Source organism: Crocodylus siamensis, chromosome 9, assembly GCF_052110815.1.
Source record: "Crocodylus siamensis isolate JL-2025a chromosome 9, ASM5211081v1, whole genome shotgun sequence".
NCBI classification, from domain to species: domain Eukaryota; kingdom Metazoa; phylum Chordata; order Crocodylia; family Crocodylidae; genus Crocodylus; species Crocodylus siamensis.
Window position 1 is genome coordinate 51,581,661 of NC_143403.1, and position 14,424 is coordinate 51,596,084.

The window sequence follows — 14,424 nt, forward strand, 5'->3', positions numbered from 1 at the left end:
ATGGGCTTATTCTGTCCTAAGTACAGGACTTTGCACCTGTCCTTGTTGAACCTCATGAAATTTATTTTGGCCCAATCCTCCAATTTGTCTAGGTGACTCTGAATCCCAGCTCTACCCTCCAGCGTATCTACTACTTTCCCCAGCTTGGTGTCACCTGCAAACTTGCTGAGGGTGCACACTGTTCACTTTATTGGGACTTGTAGTTCTTCCTGCTCATTTCCCAGGCTCTGTACATTTCTGTACAGGCACCTAAGTTCGATGCCCCTGATTTCTCAGAAAGTATGGGAACACATCCCCCGTTGTCCCCTCCTGCTTGCTCTTCCTCCAGGTTCCCTGCTTCCCCACTTACCTCAGGGCTTTGGTCTCTATCCCCAAGTAAACCTAGTTTAAAGCCCTCCTCACTAGGTTAGCGAGCCTGTCTGCAAAGACACTCTTCTCTCATTTCATCAGGTGAATCCCATCTCTTTGCAGCAATCCTTCTTGGAACAACTTCCCATAGTCAAAGAAGCCAAATCCTTGCTGGTGACACCACCTGTGCAGACAGGTGCTGGTCTGCAGGATGCACCTGCTCCTGCCTGATCCTTGACCAGAAGGATCAACAAGAACACAACCTAAGCCTCAGATGCCCTCACCCTTGCACCCAGAACTCTGTAGTCACTTTTGATATGCTCAGGGTTTCCCCTGGCAATATCATTGGTGCCCACATGGATGATCAGCATGGAGTAGTAGTCAGAGGGCTGGATGAATCTCGGTAATCCCTTCATGACATCTCAGATCCAGGCTCCAGGAAAGCAGCAGTCTTCCCAAGACAACAGGACAGGTCAGCAGATGGCTCCTTCTGTCCCCCACAGAAGGGAGTCTCCAACCATGGCCACCCATCACTTCTTCTTGATGGTGGTCACCTCAATCCTCCCCACTTGGCCTGTCTTCCTCTACCAATGGAATGTGCTCCTCCCTCTATGCTGACAGGACTGCATACCTGTTTTCTAGATGAACGATTGTAGGTGGAGGTGAAGATCTTTTCTTGCTGCCAGTGGTCAAGTCCATGTCCTCTCTCTTCTCTTGCACTGCCTCTAGCATTTCTTCCTTCACAGGTCTGGAGGTCATTGAATTGATGAACTCCTCATGGCGGAGGATGCTTTGGAGCCTCATCACCTCCTCCTGTAGTTATTTGGCTGTTCCCTCACACCGCAGGCACCACTCACACCACAGGCACTCCCCAGTCTGGCTGTCACTGGAAGGAACCTGCAAGCTGCAGTCTCCACAGTGCCAAACCTGGACCTGGGTGGAAGCCTTGTTGGTGAATGGTCTTGCCTGGACAGAAACCTCACAGGTGCAAGCAGAGGCAGTGACATCTTCCAGCCATTTCCCTGGGTCTCTTAATCTGTTTTCTCTCTCTTACTGCTCTTCTTCCAAGACCATGATTTGGTCAGATAATGGTTTAAGGAAAGACTAAGAGCTAGGAACTCCTTCATTTCAGTCCTAACACACTGATTCCTTCTGTGGACTTGGGCAGACCATTTGGCTTTTCTGTGCCTGGCTTTTCCCATTTATGAAATGTACATGATAATGCTTCCCTATGTCAGAGCAGTACTGTAGCTACATTGATTAAGTTCATAAAGTGCTTTTCAACCTCAACTTGAATTATGGGGGGCGGGGGGGGAGGGGAATGAAAATATGTAATTGACCTTGTCTGAATTTATTTCACAAACCTTAGTTCTGTGTGCAAAACAAACATTTCATATGTGTCTTTTATTATTGTTATTGTTTCTCCTGCTGCTGTCATCATTATTATTATTAATATGATTATTATTGTTACTAGTATTATCTGTGTCAAGAACAGAGAGGAGGGGCATCTCAACCAAGATATGATTTTTTTAGGACAGGGAGAACTGGTTCATAGAAAACAGATGATCAAAATGGGCCTCAAACTTCTTTCTATATTACAAGCTACTCACACTGCAAAGGTTTTTTCTAGAGGTGAATGGGGCAGTTAAATATCATTCTCATGCAGAATCCAGCCCTTGGCTGTCAACAACGCTGGCAACCATCCAGGCTTTATGGTATGTTTTTGTGTGTGAGATGGTGATACCTGACTGCCAGGAAATGGAATGAGACCATCAACTCATTACACGAAAGCCATCAGATGGTAACAACTTTCAGTCACTGGTATCAACTTGAGCTGCAGTTGAAAAGGCAATGGCAAGATGAAAGGCTGTGTATCCCATTACTAATCCCCTGAGCTATCCAGTCCCCCAAATTTTGTGGAAGTTTTAAGTTTCACCATGAAATGTTCATAAAATGAAATGCACATTTCTTGCCAGCTCTGCTTATTACCATGCAAGTATTTCCACAAATCCTCTCCCTGGAAGCATTTCCAGCAAGGATCTCCCTGCAGCTCTTGGTAATGGGAGGATGCTGCTCACTGCATTTCCCTCCCATGGAAGCCTACTCTTACCCTTCATCATTCTCCTCTGTATAATAACCCACTGGGACTGAGAACCCTCCAGGCCAAGGTCTTACAACAGTTTTTTAAAATCAAATATTAAAGAGCAAAGTCTTCCAATGGACTGTGAAGAAGCTACTACAAAGAGGCTCACAGGACTATAGTCTACTGCATGGCAAGTCACTCATACCAAAGTTAAGTTTAGCTAGAGGATGAATTAAGAATGAGACTGTCCCCTGAATGTACTGGCCTGTAAAGGATGGAGGAGAGTCACATCAGCCCCACAGAGACCTCCAAGCAGGATTTTGCCACAGAAGACTCATTTTCACTGTCTGCTCCTACCTACTTTCACTTTTGCAGGATTCACATTTATGATACTCTCCTCTTGTCCCAGATAACTCCATAAACCATTCTGGAAAGGAAGCAGGGCTATAGCCTTGTCTTTTCCTCACCCTTCATCAAAGTCTTTGGGGCAATCTGCCCCCCTGGGGGGTACTAAAAAGAAATACTTTCTGCAATTTTGAACTTGGTCCATCTAAGGGGAAATTATGGGCGTGAAAGTGGCTTGCATTCTTCTCACCACATGTGCATGAGTGCTAGGCCAAAGCATAACCCGTCTGTCTCTCTGTGACTTCCTTAGGATCTCACACAGGTTCAGTCCCAAACACATGGAAGTCAAAATTCTCATTGGTTTCCACAGAGGTTAGGGTTTGGCCCAAGTCTGAAGCAGAACAGGGAACAAAGCCCACCACAGGTTTCTAACCTAAGCCCACCCTCCTTCCCCCATGCCCAGAATCAGTGATACTGACTCATCAAACTATGAGGAGGGAGAGAAAGAAGTTGTTTGTGTTAGACTAAAATTAGGCAGAAGGCAGGGGAGGATGGCACTTCATACAGTTGGACTAGTGAGTTAGCCTACAAGATGTCACCCTGCCCTGCCTTCATCAAACCATGTTTACTCCAATAACTCATTTCCATCTGTTCCCTTCTCAGCCTATTATGGTTGTGTGTGTCTCCTCTTTTTTTTTTCCAGGGGGGAGGGGTGCTTAGTTTCATATTTTAAAGGCCTGTGTCACACCTGAACTTTGGGAGTAGGCCCATGCGAAGCGGCTAGTATTTGCTTTGGATTCAGATTTGGCCGATTTGGGGGATAGTGATTTGATCTGGTGATTCGAATCACTGTCCTGAATCGATTCACTATCTCCAAATCTCTGAATCAGCCAGGCCCAACCCCCCCATCCCAGCAACGCCATCCCCCCCATCCCTACCCACCTCAGCTCCTGGCACACCTTTAAAAAAAAGCCCCAACTCAGTGGGTGCTGCCAGGCGGGGGGGGGGGAAGGAGGACGATCCCTGCTGCCCCATGCTGCATGAGAGCCCCCTGACCCCCACTTCACTCCCCCATCCCCCCCACGGGTGCCCTGCCTGGGCCAGCTCTGGCCCTTTAAGAAGACAAAAACCCTGAAACCTGCCCTGGACTCACCATTCCTGCCAGCAGGGGGCAATCCTCACTTCCCCCATTGCCCCGTGCCACATGCGGGGCACTGCACTAGCCCCCAAAGCCCCAAGGCCACACCAGGAGCGGTGAGACCCGGGGCTTTTCTCGGCTTTTTTTACCTTAGAGGGCCAGAGCTGGCCAGGGAGGGGCAGCCATGGAGGGGCTGGGGGAGTGGGGGGGAGGGGGTCAGGGGGCTCATGGCAGAGCCCCCCATGTAGCATGGGGCAGTGGGGGGCAGTGGGGATTGCCTCCCCACCTATCAGCACCCGGTGAGCCAGGGCTTTTTTTTAAAGTACTTAGCTGGAGTGCCAGGGGTGTTGGGGGAGTGGGTTGGGGAGGGCTAGGGAAGTGGGGGGGTCGGAGGGGCTGGCAGGGGTCCCCCCATGGTCCCCTCACCCCTCCTCCAGCCCCCTCCGCCACCCCTAGTATTTACCAGTTGGAGTCGGCTCCAGCCCCGCTACAGCCAGTGGGGACTGCCCAAATCTTTTCCAAAGATTCGGAGAGCTTTGAGTCCATTCAGACATTTAAATTGGTCCCCTGATTCAATTCAGATTCATAGATTCAGCCACTGAACTGGGCCAAGTCTCCCCTGAATCGAATCACCACCCATAGCTTCGCACAGCCCTATTTGGGAGCAGCCTGGGAGCTATGTAACATGAACATAAATCTAGTTCTTCACAGAAACATTACAATCCCTCCAGATAGCCCTGTATTCATCCTGGTTATTCTGCCAGCAAAGAGGAAAGATAACACAATGCCCATCAGCAACAGGGAAGCCCTTCATAGATCTCACACTAGAAACAAAGGGTTTGATTCTGATTTACCTTGAACTCCATATACACTGCTCAGACAATACAAAGAGCTTTTACATCCATTCCTAGAAGACTGTTTGTGGCAGTGGAAAAAGACCTTAGTCTAAATAAGAAACAATCCACAGGGGCATTACAAAAAGCAAACACATTTCAAAGAATATCACCTAAGATCTGTTGAAGAAAACTACTACTTCCTTGGGAGATAGTAAAGAGCAGCAGGAGTAATAACAGACCAAATAAATATGGTTTCATTGGATCGATGTCTTTTTGGTAGGTTGACAACTTCCCTTAAGGCCTAGGCAAAATGTTCAGATACTTGCTTGGCAAAATTTTGTAGCTGTTTTATAAAACTTTGCACATGCTTTAGCAATGTATCATTTGAATCCACTACTCACAAACATAACTGGAGCCACACACACATGAACGTATGCACGTATGGTTTTCAAGATTAGCTTCATTTTGCAAATCTGTAGGCACCGGAATAAAATTTTGACATAAAAACCCAAAACCCTCTTGATTTTGTTCACTAAACCACTAAAATAATTCCCTTCCCTTCTCTTTTCTTTTCTTTCAAAACCCTTCTTTTTAAGCCTACATTTTTTGTCATAGTTTTCCTGGGAGTCATGGATTTCGTGCTTAAAAAAATACCCATGACTTCTGACATTTTGGGATTACTGCATGCAAGTGGGTAGATGTGATGATAACATTGAGCTAAATTTATCGAGTACTTTGAATGTTGCCAAGTTAACCTCTGAAAGAGATTAGAAAGTAGTAGCACAGGGCCAAATAATGCCTCCTTTTCTCATAGTGTGTATTATTTTACATGGTGAACAAGCCTTTTTAAAATCAATGGGACTGCTGGCAGAGGAAAGACCCAATTCTGCAAAAAGGTTTATGCACATCCTTAATTATAGACCTGATCCAGCTTCAGTGAAGCCAATGGAAGTCTTCAAGTAACATTAAAGAACTTTGGATTAGACCCTGTCAGTAGTTCTGTGGACTGCTCAATGAACTTTAATGGGATTACTCACTATGCATAATATTTAAAACATGTATTTGCAGGGTTGGGGCCTGTGGCAGGGCACTGTTAGTGCCTACCACTTTAAGAACGCAGCCAAGCAGCCAGCAGGTGTTTGACTGTGGTGGCCATTTTAGATCTCTGGCTGCGTATATAAACAGAGCTGTTTGCTGCTGGCAGAAATATTGCCTGGCTGCAAGGCTGCATGCAGCATCCTGGAGGTAAGGGCAGGAGCTGTAGGGGATGGTTTGGAGGCTCCTGGTCCTGGGCATGACCTAAAACTGCACCCTGCTGGGAGTGGGTGGCCTGATGGGGCTCTCAGTGGCATGGGAGCCCCCAGGAAATACCAGACTATTTACCACCCTGGTGAAAGGTTGGTTGGGGCACCTTAATAACCCCAGCTCCCACAACTGGGTGGGTCACACCTAGTAGGGCCAAGAAGGCAGACTCAAGAGAGAGAGAGTTGGCTAGAGGTTCAGAGGCCTGACTTAGAGTACCCTTAACTGGTCAATACTGGGGCCAGGACCAGAATAGTCGAAAGGGCCATAAACCCAATGCAAGGGTTGCCCAGACCTGAGGGCCTGGGGTTTCTGACTGGCCTGGAGGCAAGGCCAGGGCCTGTGTGGCCAAAGGTCCTGGGGGGACCATGCCTGAGAGGGGAAATGGTTTAGGGAGCTAGGCAGCCCAGAATAAGGGTGGAATTGGCCGTCTTGAGTGGAGGAATCTTGTAGGAGTCTGGACTGGAGGATTCTGGGGCCCAGAGTGGGGCCGGTAATGTTAACAACTGGTGGATGCCATCTGTGAGGCTTGGGCAGTGGTGTAGGGGAGGAACGGAGCCACAGATAGTGCCCCTTGGCACTGGGGCAAGAAATGGGCAGTCTCCCACTTAATTAACAACTCAATTAGATATCATCAAGGTATGGCAGGTGGGAAGGCAGTTGGTTGGCCCAGAACAGGTGGGCAGGGCATTGGTAGATTAGCCCTGGAGAAGGCCCCCTGTTACAGTGCGTAAAAATGAATGTGAGTAATGACATCACAATTTGGCACTGAAAAAGTGGAGTCTAATCCCTCACATAGTGACAGCATTTCTGCCTTTCTCCAATGTAGTAGCAACAATTCAAGGTCTGAGCCTACTGGTAAGTACTTACCATGTGGGTAGTACTTACCATTGGTTTCAACAGGGCTATTTGTGGAGTAAGGTGCCACTCGATAAGAATATGGGTGACATAACAGGGTTTTTAAAAACAGAATGGCAAACGTGGATTTTGAAAGGTTTCAGTATTTCATTGATTGTTCTTACATCTGTTTTCTACTATTGCAGCACAAGCAAGTTACTGGCACTTCAGGGGACTACATCATAAATCCCATGACACTTAAATTTTCTATTACTATTTGAGTAATTTTTCTGATTAAAAATATTTAGCTAAATTTTCAAGAGTAAAAAAGAAACAAAACTTCTTGCAAACTCCATGAAATGTCCAGATATAATTACCTTAATTCCATGTTTTTCATTATGATCGCTCCATCAATTTTCCTATAAAAAGAAAAAGAACATTGTGAAAAAACTGCACAAGGCTTGTGAAACATACAAAACAAATTCATTGTATATAGATAGATAGAGAGTTAATTTGAGGGGATTTTTAGTCAAATCCGCCCAATATGCAAACAATCCAGTTTAATTTTTCATGGGGAAAAATACGATATTTAGATGCACCTCCTTTTCTCTATTCTTTGCCCAAATGCTCCCAGAATCTCCCTTCAGTAGTAAGTGTGTGTGTGTGTGTGTGTGTGTGTGTGTGTGTGTGTGTGTGTGTGTATACATATATACACGCACACTAAAAAATTTTAGGAGCTATAAAGCCAAGAATAACAAAACCAACTCAAGAGCTTGCAGTTGAGGAGATGAAAAGCTCTTGCATGGCTCGAGAGCTAATAATATTCGGGTGATGAGCCATAATTAATGACACGTCCCGTTCAATGGAAACATGTGCAGCCCACTTAGTGGTAAGCACATCTTCCTTCTATTTGGAGCTGGCATGAGGGATCTGATTGTGGAGGGAGGAAAGTGGAGAGAGAGGAGGAAGAAGTGAGTTTCTGTGTTGTGGGACCATTTCAATTTATTCGTTTTGATCTCTGAGTTTTAGTGGTTGAACTGAACAAGATCATGTTTGAGTTTCACAGATGACTACAGGAGAGAGAGCTTGTTTGTTCTTTGTACGAGCTCTAAGGGTTTACTGAGGAAATCCATTGCTACAGTACAAACATCAAACAGCTAGAGCAAAAGAACAAGCTGAAAAACACCACCACATATTATCCACCACAACAAACAATGGTTAACAAGAAACCACAACAATAGGAGGCAAGGAACAGTAACAGTCTCCACAGATACATGATCACCAAAAAATCAGAATGCAAAAGAAACACAATGACCACAACAAAAAAGCAGTTGAAGACACAACATGTACAAGAAACAAACCACCAACGCACACCACATGCTGAAACAATTGCTACAGCCAACAAATATCTACATCAATTACAACCACACCAAGCAACTGCCAACAATAACCACAATGCATCCTCAGTACAAGCACTGCCAAGGATTAAGACACTTGGGGAAATTGCCAGCCAAGCACTGGTCCCAACCCCAGTCAAACTCAAAGAAGAGATCCCAGAACATATATAACCACTGGCCTACCTAAGCAAAAAAACACAGGACTGACTAACAAAAAGCAAATCAGAGCCCCCTGAAACTTTTTGTGCCCACAAGAGGAATTCAATTACCCTTTGTGCACCTAAGTGACAGTTTTCCAGCTGTACAAGTGGCATTTACACATAGGTTGTAATTCTGTTATTTCTGCAGTACAGACATGTAATTCTGTTGGGATAGACTAGGCAGGCACAGTAGGCTATGCTCTATCTGGGCAGGTAAACACCCATATATGTGGGGAAGAAGAGAAGCACCTTTCTGTATTTCATCTCTAATAGCTGAGTGATTAGGTTATTCAGTGGAAAAAGACCTTAGTCTAAATAAGAGACAATCCATAGGGGCATTACAAAAAGCAAACACATTTCAAAGAATATCACCTAAGATCTGTTGAAGAAAACTACTACTTCCTTGGGAGATAGTAAAGAGCAGCAGGAGTAATAACAGACCAAATAAATATGGTTTCATTGGGTCAATGTCTTTTTGGTAGGTTGACAACTTCCCTTAAGGCCTAGGCAAAATGTTCAGATACTTGCTTGGCAAAATTTTGTAGCTGTTTTATAAAACTTTGCACATGCTTTAGCAATGTATCATTTGAATCCACTACTCACAAACATAACTGGAGCCACACACACATGAATGTATGCACATATGGTTCTCAAGATTAGCTTCATTTTGCAAATCTGTAGGCACCTGAATAAAATTTTGACAAAAAAACCCAAAACCCTCTTGATTTTGTTCACTAAACCACTAAAATAATTCCCTTCCCTTCTCTTTTCTTTTCTTTCAAAACCCTTCTTTTTAAGCCTACATTTTTTGTCATAGTTTTTGGCATTTACACATAGGTTGTAATTCTGTTATTTCTGCACTACAGACATGTAATTCTGTTGGGATAGACTAGGCAGGCACAGTAGGCTATGCTCTATCTGGGCAGGTAAACACCCATATATGTGGGGAAGAAGAGAAGCACCTTTTTGTATTTCATCTCTAATAGCTGAGTGATTAGGTGATTCAGGAACAGGAAACCTGGGTTCCAGACTCCCCTCACCCAGAAAGAGATTGAACCCATGTCTCTCTGAGTTCTCTGAATAGGGCTCTGGCCACCATGGCTTCAAGTTTCCAGATGAAACACACTGATGGAATCTAACCCAGAAGACAAATGCTAGATCCATCTGAGAAAGATGGGTTGTCATAATAACAAACTTTTCCAGCCGGTATGTCATCTGTGTGTAACCCAATAGTCACTTATATTTCATATGTGTCCATTTCATGGAAAATGTCTAAGAGCCTGTACTATTAGCAATGGGCTTGTTAGAATAAGAGAGAGAGCCATATATTTTTTTTAACCCTACGATATCCTGGTTCAATCCCTGGGGTCTACTGACCCAGCTTTTTAAGCACAGTAAGTCACCTTTCCAATCTAGACAAAAGAAAAGTAAGATTATGTTCATATAATGGACAGGAAATCAAGACACAGAGATCAACTGGCTTATTCTCCTTAGGGAATCACTTGCAAAGCCAGCAATGGAGTATAAACTTTCTGATTCTCAGTTCAGTGTCCTAAATACAAGCCTTTTCTTCCTCTCTGAAATACCCACTCCACTGTAGTGTCTTTGCCCTCTACATGCAACCTAGACTCTTGGGTATGCTCAGTAATTTCAATTGGTATCAACCATTTAGATATTCCATATAAGAGCTTATTAAAGAAATGTTAACAAATATTCAGCTCTAGCAGAAAAGTCTAGCAGGCCCCACTATAAAACAATTAGCTTCCTATTTGTTCAATTCTGGGCTTATAGCAAGTATTGCTAGAGTACTTAAAATGATATATAAATGATACTTTTGTCAGTAGCCTTACTATCCATCAATAGTCAAGCTGTGAATTTCACTAGTTCATTTCATTAAAGTATGAAAAACTCCACATACAGTCCAGAAGCACTGAAGATGACATGTTCTTTACTTTATCTGTGAAACAGCTTCTACTCTAAGAAGAAAAAACTGAGCTGCTAGTGCTAACCTTGATAGTCTCCCTGGGATAAGGGACCTTGATGTCAAAGAAAGAGTAGTTATTGCAAATGCTTTAAATGATTTAGCAGAGCTGGAGACCCTGGTCTCAGGGCCAGAGTCTACACCTACTCAGAGATGTGAACTTTACGAAGCAGTGAAAATATTAAGAAATCCTACCTCACTCCAGAATGGAGATGGAATAGAAGGCAAGAAAGGAGGAGATCTAGGAATAAGATAGGGGAACAGTGGACATGTCTACAATGCCCTAGGATGATGGTAGGGAGTGCTTCTGATAGGCAGGCTATCCCATTTCTGGTCTGGGAGGCAGTGAGCACAGAGTGGGCATGCATTATTTCACTCTAGTTCACCCTTGCACAGTACAGAGCTAGAGTAGACATGCCCAGTCTGTCACAGAAATGATGACAGAAGAGCCAGGAAATCCTAAACAGAACCTGAACCTTGTAATACTTTGGCTTTAGCCAGTCCGTTGGGTCTAAGTAGTGTGTAAGCATGGCATTAGTATCTTTACTCATTACTTTGTTACCTAGACTGCTGAGGATTGGTTTAGTGAGGGCTACTTGATTGCTAGCAAAAATGGCTTTCCTTTTAGCAGGGTCACTTTTGAAATGGGTTGCATGGGACAGCAGGCCACTTTGGCTTTTCACCAGTTTTACAAAGGTTTATGAAAGGGATAGGGAAGGATCCATTGTTATGTGTGGGGCCAGAGTTTGACCGCCATTTGGACAGCTAGGTACAATTGCACAGAGCATTGCAGCACCATAAACATGAAGGGCACTGGTAAAACGCAAGCCTCCTCCAATACACTGGATCTCTTACCATCAGAGTCTGGACCTCCAGTGGATAGTCTCCCTGTAGCACGGGGAAGAGAGCCTTTTAGAGACCTTTTCCACCTTGGATCATATGGTTCTATGCTTTTACCTGTAAGACATGTTGGCGTGAGGAGAATTGGTGTTTAAAATAGCTACACCTCGAACCTTATTAGGCAGGTGTAATGGATGCCACCTCACGGGGTGGCTGCAATGCCCCTTAGAGGTCCACCCTACACCCATTCCCTTATTCCAGTTCTCTCTGTTGGGCCTCCTCTTCTCTCGTCTGCCATGTCCTGATGTAAAAAATTAATATATTTGGGGAGCCTGCCTTCAGTTGCCCAGAGTTTGGCTTTCAGTTCCTTGCCCCGACTGTTCATCATCAGGCCACGAGTTGACTTGTCCCTAACTGTGGCAGGGCTCTCTCTCTCTCTCTCTCGTCTGGGCTCCCCGGCCCAATCTTTCCCTCTCACTGATCTGCGCCTGCTCCACCCCTGCCACCGATCTGGGCTTTAGCCCTAGCTGTCTACCAGGTCTGTCTGGGCCTTAGCCCCTCACAGCATGGAGTGTCTCTAAGGCACTCACCCTATGACCCCTTCCATTTCTGGTTCTCTGTTCAGGCATTAGCCCCTTGGCTTCAGCCCTGCCTGTGCCTGAACATCAGGCCCCCCCAGTCGTCTTCCCGCTGTCAGTCTCTGACCAGCTGTCCTTTGCAGCACCTGCCCCTCACTGTGCTTGTGTCTGAGCCTTGGCCCTCTCAGCCTTGACCCAGCTGACTCCGTCTGCTCCCTTGTAGGCTGAGAGCCCAGAGTGCCCAAGGCACCCTGCGAGGTATCTTTCTCCTCCGCCTCCTCTACAACCACAGCCTAGTCTTCTGATCTAACACAAATCCCGAACAACAACAAAAGCAAAAATACAGAACTTATCTCCTTATATATAGCATGCTTATAGAGCTCCTGCCATAGTGAAGTTCAGAGCTCAGGCACATATGGCCCTTGCTTCTCCTCCTTTTTCACAGCACCTAACTTGGCTGGTTATTAATAGGGCCCAGGTGGTGCTTATGCCCTATTCTGCAGCCAGCTGTCCTGTTGCCTGCAACCTGCAGGCTGAGCCCTGCAGCCCACTTGGCAGCAGATACAGGTAGCACAGCTTTTCTTGTAAGCTGCACTTGCTCCATGTAACAGGGGGAAGGAGTCCTCTGTTACAGCAGATCTGTGAAGAAGGCGAGGAGCAGCTACATCTCACTCCTATCCTAAAGACTTTTGCCTGATGAGTCTTGTAAGGAACAAGGAACATCTTCCTTGGTGCCTGATCATATAAAGCACTGTGTGCACTGTTCTCACTGACTACTTAAAGTTGAGCCCATTCCAATAACAGGCTAATTATGATGATGGCAATTGGAGCTCTTCCTGAGAAAAGATCATGAAATGCTACAGGCCTCAGTGCCTTTTAGTGTGAAAATAAGATCCAGCCCCACTTCACTGGTTCTACAACTCACATTGTGTGATCCCTCTAATAATAACACAGTATCTGTATGCAGTGAAAGCCTGTACTACAGTAAAACAACTTAATTTTGTAAGAAGAAAGTGGCTTTCAGGGATTTAATAACAGTATTATTTGTTGGCAACAGTCAAATAAGTCAAGGCTCTAAGTCCCTAAGTGCTCTTTGACACAGAAGTCAGCAAGAAAAGCCTAGGAACTCAGAAAGAAAAAAAAATGTAATAAAAATATGTTTTTTCTAACTGAATAAATTACATCCTGTAGCACAAAAATAGTTTTAGAAGTATCACATATCATCCAGACCATAAGTCTCTCCCTCCCTCCTTTTTTTCCTATGTTCTGTTTATTTCTCCTTTTGATCTCAGGATCTCTGTGCTACAGTGTTTCTAGCCTCTCCGTAAGTGGGAGTTAGTGGAAGGTCTTGCTAGTAGAGCTGGTTGAAAATTTCCCCCCAAACATTCTTTTGGAGGAAAATGTAGATTATATTACATCGAAATATTTCTCAAATGGATGCCACTCCTATAGAATTTTCTGTTTTTTAAATAAATTCTAGAAAAAGAAAAAAACAGCTTGGACATTTTCAAAACAAAATATTTTAATTTTTTGTTTTGAAATTTCTTTCATTTTCTAATTTTCCTTGAGTTTTAGGAAGTAAGTAAAATGTTAGAACTGAGCTGAAATATTTTGATGACTCAAAAATTTTCAGCCTAAATTTTGGAAATATTTGCTTAAACTCCAAATTGGATCTCTTTAAAAATTTGAAATTACCAAGAAACCAAAAAATTCATGTTGAAATTGCCAATAGATACATAGATAAACAAACTGAGAGGAGTACCAGTACTAACACATCGGAATTATACTTTAAAAAGAACTGAGACAAAAAAAGAAAGACATTATATATATATATATATATACACACACACAATAATCATACTTAATTGTAGTAATTAATTATGTATTAACAATCGTGTGCTATATAAAATAATTAATGTATATATATAATAATGTATTTCTTTTTTCTCAGTTCTTTCTTCAAGATAATTTGAATGTGTTAAGTACTGTTACTTTTATGGAGACTTTCTGATACTTTCTGATAAGGTAAAATTATGCACTTAACTCAGATCTCTAATTCACCACTGCTTTTACCCTAGACAATTATTTGAATCAATGCAAAATTCAGATCCAAATAGTTTCATTTTACATTTGCTTTGTCCTGTTGCGACTATACAAGAGGTCAGACAATAATGAAGCAGGCCCATTCCTTCTAACAGTGCTGCCTGTGAAGCTGAACAGCCCACAAAAGGAGCCTATTGCCTGGACCATGTCCCAGCAAGATGACAGAAATGCATGTGGAAGTCTTGTAAAAGTACTCGTGCACATGATTAAAGTCAGCAACTACTAGGGCTGTGCAAAATCCCGCCAAGTGTTTCGTTTCAAAGCTGTTTTGACATGTTTCGAGCTCAAAAAGTGAAATTGAAATGAAGCAAAAGGCATCCAAACAGCATTGAAACTAAATGAGGACACTCAAAATGTTTCAAAACTTTTGAAACATTACAAGTTTTGAAGCAACCCAGTGGTGGGAGGCAGGGAAAAGCCAGGGCTGTGCTCCAAG

General features: G+C 43.9%; 1 long non-coding RNA gene across 1 annotated transcript in view; it reads right to left on the reverse strand.

Annotated features, from left to right (window-relative positions):
- Positions 1–14,424, reverse strand: part of LOC149857561 (uncharacterized) — a 171,009-nt gene that overhangs the window by 138,968 nt on the left and 17,617 nt on the right. Inside the window, exon 2 of the long non-coding RNA XR_016444076.1 lies at positions 7,267–7,308. This is a non-coding gene — a long non-coding RNA (uncharacterized LOC149857561). The remainder of the gene's footprint in view (positions 1–7,266; positions 7,309–14,424) is intronic.